This window comes from Melanerpes formicivorus, unplaced genomic scaffold, assembly GCF_026170545.1.
Source record: "Melanerpes formicivorus ecotype bairdi unplaced genomic scaffold, bMelFor1.0.p_v2 SCAF_8, whole genome shotgun sequence".
Taxonomy (NCBI): Eukaryota; Metazoa; Chordata; class Aves; order Piciformes; family Picidae; genus Melanerpes; species Melanerpes formicivorus.
In genome coordinates this window covers 11,265,492-11,272,680 of record NW_027142360.1, presented here as the reverse complement: position 1 = coordinate 11,272,680, position 7,189 = coordinate 11,265,492, and positions in this window count along the sequence as shown.

The window sequence follows — 7,189 nt, the reverse complement described above, 5'->3', positions numbered from 1 at the left end:
GCTAAACCTCTGTTTTATTCTCTCATGTTTCTCATCGTCTTGGCTCCATCCGTGCCATTAATATTTCTGCTGCTGTAAAGGTCTGTTTAATTTCTTTCTTCCCCAAACCCTCTCCAGTGTGGACCTGAGGAGGATGTCTTGCATTATTTCAATAGTATTTCACTATTTTGTTCCTCAGGAGGGACCAGCTCTGCTGCAGATAAGCACCTAACAACCTGCTAACAGTGGTGTTTCCTCCGAGGTCATAAAGTGCATATTCACCAGGCAGAAACTGACTTGCCAGTGGCTGAGCAAGGAGCCAAACTCCTGCACTTGCACCCTTCCCTGGCTGATGGCTTACACAGGGTGATACCATCAGACAGGAGCTCACATTCCTTCCAGGTGGGCCATCCTTCCCGCAGGAGCTGGTTTTGCTACACAGTTTAGCTGCCCCCAGCCAAAGGAGGCTGGAGAGACATCTACAGCTCTCCAACAGCTCCCACCAGGCCTCTGCCCCATCTCCATGTGCATCTGCCAGGATTTAGGGAATACAACCAGCTTCTGACAGCAGAGTAACAAATAGGATTTTGTCTGTCTTCCCTATGGGACAAAGTGTCCCCAGTTTAACACACTGCCTTTTGAAAAGGCTCTTGTATATTGCCTGAGGTGGTCGTTCTAAGTCCTGCAACACTTAGGGTGTAAGTTTTTTAAAACACATCTGGTGTTTCCTCTGCCTGTCTGAATATGCCCAAATCTCTGAGGTTATGAAGCCATCTAGTGGTTTGTGCTGGCTTAGTACAAATAATGTGTGCTCTCCAGAGTGTGAAAGCTGCCTGGAAAGCTGGACATTTTCCCTAAATGAGGGCGATTCCCAATGTCTCAGGAGAAGGTAGCCCCTCCATAATGGGCTACAGAGAGGCCAGGATGGAGGTGATGCAGTGGGGGAAGGCCAGGACCTGAGCAAAAACTATTCTCCACCTGCCATGTAAAGGAGACTGAAGTCCACAGGCATGTTAAGCTGTAATTATAGCAGGGAGGTCATCCTGCCACTGTACTCAGCACTGGTTAGGCCACACCTTGAGTACTGTGTCCACCTCTGGGCCCCTCAGTTTAGGAAAGATGTTGACTTGCTGGAATGTGTCCAGAGAAGGGCAACAAAGCTGGTGAGGGGTTTGGAGCACTAACCCTATGAGGAGAGGCTGAGGGAGCTGGGGTTGCTTAGCCTGGAGAAGAGGAGGCTCAGGGGTGACCGTATTGCTCTCTACAACTACCTGAAGGGAGGTTGTAGCCAGGTGGGGGTTGGTCTCTTCTCCCAGGCAACCAGCTCCAGAACAAGAGGACACAGTCTTGAGTTGTGCCAGGGGAGGTTTACGCTGGATGTTAGGAAGAAGTTCTTCATAGAAAGAGTGATTGCCCATTGGAATGGGCTGCCGAGGGAGGTGGTGGAGTCACCATCACTGCAGATGTTTAGGAAGAGACTTGATGGGGTGCTTGGTGCCATGGTTTAGTTGATTAGATGGTGCTGGATGATAGTTTGTACACAATGATATCAAAGGTCTCTTCCAAACTGGTTAATTCCATTCTATTCTACTTGCATGCATTTTGCTCTTGTAAAGCAAGACTCGCACTCAGTCTTTTTGTAAATGATCTTCCAAGTTTATATAAAGCTGTGGACCTTTGTGGTTTAGGCTCAAGGACCTAGTTTCTTGAAGCCCTTGACAAACCAGTAATTTTCCAAAGTCTTTTTTTCTTGAGTTCTTCAGCAGCTCTTGCTAGTCCTCTCCAAGGAAGGAGACATTGAAAAACACTTATAATACCCAAAATTGTGTATAAAATGTACAATTCAGGACACAGGCCTTTGTGATCTCTAGATTCTCACCATTGTGCTAGGAATAAAGAACAGAAAAATCTTTATCAAGGGATAGGATCAATGGTGCAGGGTCTAGTTGGAGGCCTGTGGCTAGTGGTGCTCCCCAGGGGTCAGTACTGTGTCCAGTCTATTTCAACATACTCATCAGAAACCTAGATGAAGGAACAGAGTGTACTCTCAGAAAGTTTGCTGATGATACAAAACTGGGAGGAGTGGCTGACACACCAGAAGGCTGTGCTGCAATTCAGTGAGGCCCGGACAGGCTGGAGGGTTGGGCAGAGGTGAACCTCATGACATTCAACAAGGACAAGTTTAGAGTCCTGCACCTGGAAAAGAGAGTAGAGTAGAGTAGAGTAGAGTAGAGTAGAGTAGAGTAGAGTAGAGTAGAGTAGAGTAGAGTAGAGTAGAATAGAATAGAATAGAATAGAATAGAATAGAATAGAATAGAATAGAATAGAATAGAACAGAACAGGTTGGAAAAGACCTTTGAGATCATTGAGTCCAACCTATCACCCAACACTATCTAATCAACTAAACCATGGCACCAAGCACCTCATCCAGTCTCTTCTTAAACACCTCCAGTGATGGTGACTCCACCACCTCCCTGGGCAGCCCATTCCAATGTCCAATCACTCTTTCTGTGAAGAACTTCTTCCTAACATCCAGCATAAACCTCCCCTGGTGCAGCTTGAGACTGTGTCCTCTTGTTCTGGTGCTAACCCCATACAACAGTACAGGTTAAGGGTTGATCTAATGGCACGTAGCTTCATTACTTAGAAGATGACAGAACACTGCAATGGGCTGCCCAGAGAGGCTGTGGAGTCTTGTTCTCTGGAGAATTCTAAGTCCCTGGACACATTCCTGTGCTGTCTGATTTAGGTGTACCTGTATTAGCAGGAAGTTTGGACTGGGTGTTCTCCAGAGGTCCCTTCCAACACCTACCATTCTGTGATCTTGTTGGCTTGAGATGCCATGTAAGATGTGGTAACAGGTTTAAGCAAACTGACAGGTAGTAATACATTTCTACCTTGCACATGTTATTTTATTCCTGAGAAGGTTCTCAGAGAAATCTGACAAGAAAGGCTGGGATCTTTGGTGCCTTTGACTGGGCATTTTAACAAGTAACTTCTCAGGTCCAAATTTTTTGAACTCCTGATATGTGACATTGCTTGGTATCTGTGTCTAATACAGATGAATATCATGCTGAGGTAGTTTAAAAAATCTTCCCAGTGAAAAAGGAGAGTTGAATTTCTTGCTTCCCAGCAATGTTGGTTGATACATTAAAACCAGAAATCCTCTTTCTTATTGCACTACAAATATTTAGTTGTATAGACCTCATAGACTCCTAGCATAACATAAGAAAGCTCTGATATCAATGATAGCTGCCATCCTTCTTGTGAAAGTCTAGGTGCACCACTTACACTTTCAGGACATGGACCCTATTTTGGCACCCCTGGGGCTGTCAGTCCTTGGCCCAGTGATGTCTCATCAGGGCTGATGTCTAGCTCTCAACAATCCTGCTCTGCCTGTCCATGGGACTCACCAAGCCATCCTCCTTTCTATGGCCATCCTGGGGCTGTGTCCCCAGCCTGGTTCCCCTAACTGGGTGTGATCCTGGCCCCCACCTGTGGGATGATGTGAGAGTCAGAGCAGCTGGACACACTGACTGTGGCTAGCACTAAAGACTGCTGCTTTAACCTCTGGTGGTGCTGAGCCCCAGGAAGTCAGTGGCTCTGGTTTATCTTTTAATCAAGATTTCCTGGTAACGACTGCATTCCAGCCTGTAGGAAGGTGCTGGGCTAGCCTGTTGCTACATCAGACAGTGTCAAATGCTCCCACCCTCAAAGGATGTGCTTGATGGGAAGGGCTGGAATTGCTCAGCATGGATCCTGGCTTAAATAAGTTGTGGCAATTGGTTTGCAAGGAAGTCACTAGGAAATGCGATCTTCAAGGAGAAGGAAACTGCTTTGATCTCTGTTCTTCTTTTCAAAGTAAGCTCAGAGCTGATTTGAAGTACATCATGAGTGGAGTAAGCCGATACAGAAAAGCTACAATCTAGTTATTGTCAGTAGAAAGTACTTCAGTACAACATGCTAGCATCAAGCATGATGAGTAAGTGACAAAGAAATATGGCTGAGTTTATGGATATAATGTTTAAGCTCCTGCTAAAAACACTATTAGGGAAACTGAAACAAGCACTTTAGTGCCTTGATTAGCAAGAACTGCTTTTAGATTCATAGCATAACATTGCTGTAACGATGTGAGCACATAGAGCACAGAGCAAAGCAGATGACCTTGCTAAATAACAAAACATTTCACACTGCATATTCATTGCAGGAAATACTCTTCATCTGTCCTTGATCTTATGTTGTATATTGGATATGGATTGGGTGGATTTGGATTTCTTTAGCATGCCCCTGAGCTTTCAAGTGTGCTAGGATGCATTGTAATGTAGACACGGGGTGTCTGGCACTTCTTACTCAAAAAGGTTTCAAAGGGAAGTTGAGCAACTGAAATCAGTGAGGTTGAAATTAGACTTCAATTACATTTGTACAGAGGCCACAGGCATTTTGACAAAGAGCTTACCTGCTGTTCATGGATGTGTTTTGTCCAGAGTCCCTGAAAATGTAGGGTTGGTTCATGGCTCCACTGGTCCTGACAGACACAGGACAGCCTGACTTTTGGAAACTGAGAACAAGAAAAGCAGTATTTGTGACCAGGCTTTGAACACAATGCTGTTACCCTGGCAGATGTGGCAGCTTGAATACATCTGCTCTGGAAGCTTTCCATTCACCAGAGATCAGTTAACTGTGAGCACAGCTGTATCCAAAAACCCCACTGCTACAAACAATATTGCTGTGGGTGAGTGGTCCAAATAGCTTGCCAGGATCTCCTCCTGCCTTTCTCCTTGCCACAATAGGTACCAGTGAAGCTCTATGGGTTGTTTGGGGATTTTCGGGGTTGTTTTGATTTTTTTGGGTTGTGTTTTTTTTTGTTGGTGTTTTTTTGCGCGTGTTGTTTGTTTGTTTGTTTTAAAGGCACAGCCCTTTTCTCATGCTTTACATGGGTAGGCTTATTATGTTGCAAGACTCTTATTTCCTCAGATCTTACCCAAACAGACAGACTGTTAAGGTATTGTGGTCTTGGAGCACTGAAAAAAAAAAAAAAAAGAGGATTTTGAGTTTAGAGGCAGGGAAACGAAAGCCCCCAACAGAGAGCAAAAATGATTTCAAAATTAAAAATAGGGGGGTTCTGTCCACACTGAATACCCACCTCATTTCAGATGTGATGCAAAAAAGACATCTGTCACCAGAGGATGGCGTCGGGACACATGGGCTGGAAGCACTCGGCATCAGGGCTGCTGCCCACATAGAGGTACATCTGCCTCTCGGTGTTAACACCGTTGAAAATAGCATTGGGAACAATAGAGCTTTGCGCCTGGCAGATGTTTGGGCAGTGGAGAAGCAATATTTGCTTTCTTTTCCAGAGGGCAGTTAAGGCCCAGGGAGCGCACTGACCTGATTTCCAGGATGTTGGTGCTTCTGCAAGCCAAGCTGTGAGCAATTTGGCCAAGGTCATGCAGCAAATGAGTGATGCTGTCAGAGATGGATGGAAATCTCTGTGTAGGTACTTTAGCTTGGTGGTCCCAGCACACCACCTCCATTAATGTGTGACATGCTAATGATTTATCGAAGCAGCATGCTTTGCTGATTAGGTTTTATCTCAGTAGCAACTGGAACAGTCTGTGTGTCTCCTACATCCAAAGAGCAGAAGGTGTACCTCACGCTGAGCAAAATATGGTCTTTGACCTCAGGATCTTGGCACTAAATCATACAAGATGTAATGGCTGAATATGATCCTTCTGACTTCAGGATGGAGGAAGGGAGAGGAAGGAAAAGCCACTTAATCAGTTCCTTGGCAGCAGGATACACATCTCTCAAGCTCAGTATGAAATCACAGGCAGAAGTGGTGTGAAATGCCAGGAGTCACCACGGATTTTTGCCATTCTGTGCCACTGAACACGTGGAGAGGAAATGGCAGGGTGACAAAGGACACAAACCTCCAGAAACCTTGCATGGGTGTTGTTTCTGAGATGATGTTCAAAGTTCATGTGCCATATCTGCCTGGAGCGTCACTGCCACTTACCCCCAAGATCTGAACCCTGATTCAGGCTGGGGTGAGGTCTGAAACAAGCAGATGAGGCCAGCCGTGAAGAGGAAGTACCCCCATCAGCAGAGGGCTGAGCTCTGTGCTGTAAAGCTTGGCTTGCAGCGTGATGCCCATGAGAATGAAGACAGGCAACAGAGCTCCAGTTCTTGTCCATGTTTTAGAACTCTTTTCTGATGATTAACTGGATGCACGAAGTGGGGAAGGAGGTGCAATTAACTGTTAAATCATTTTAGTCACCTCATGGAACATGTCCATCAAGGATCCTCTCTCAAAGCAGAAAAGAGTGGAATCTTTCTCTGTGTGTTTGCAGTGCAAGGCAATGTGTAGTATGGATGTACATAAAATGAATAAAATACAATGAGATACAATAGGGAATTAGAGTGTTTAAACCTTTAAATTACTGAAGCTTCAGAGATCCTGTGGTAGACATGCAGGAAAGTAGTCATCTTTTGCTTTATCTCTAATTCTGTTGTGTGAATAATAATTACACAGAGGGACAGAGGATAGCCATGTGCTTTTATTCAAGCTTAATCTTTATAGATAGGAGGCCAGTACACAAGATGAGCTACTTGCTTTAATGGTATTATAATTTTATTTAATATTTTAATGTATGCCTGCAGTATTTGCTTTCTAAGTAACGATGAATTGCACTGGAGGAAATGTTCTCTGCTTTATGCCTTATGGCTAGTGATCTGGTTTATTTGGTTTTTAAACCCTAAGGCAGCCAATACCTTTCAAATGCTGTAAGTAGTCTTTTTGCATAAGCTCAGGGAATAAAAATCACTTTCTTTATGAGCCCTGCTATGAAATTTCCTGCTGTTGTTTGTCTTCCCACTTCTGTTAAATGTTCTTCTCCAATTTGTGCCAGGATGACTTCAGTTTGGGTCTTACAGTCCATCCTTATCCCATTTCTTTCAGCTGATGAGTCACACTTAAGATTCTTATGAAGAAACTCAGAGCAGCACTGCAAACTGCTCAAATGAAAATCAGCCCAAAGTACTGAGCATTACAAACATGCATGTTGTATCTTAGCAGTTTTCCCTGCCTTCCACCCTACAGCATCTTGTGACCCCCATAGATATTGGAGTAAAACAGGAGAGGCTTTCAGTGGAAAATCAATGTGGTTTGGCAGCTGGTGAAAGATCTATAGGGAACTGCAGAGCTGTGTGA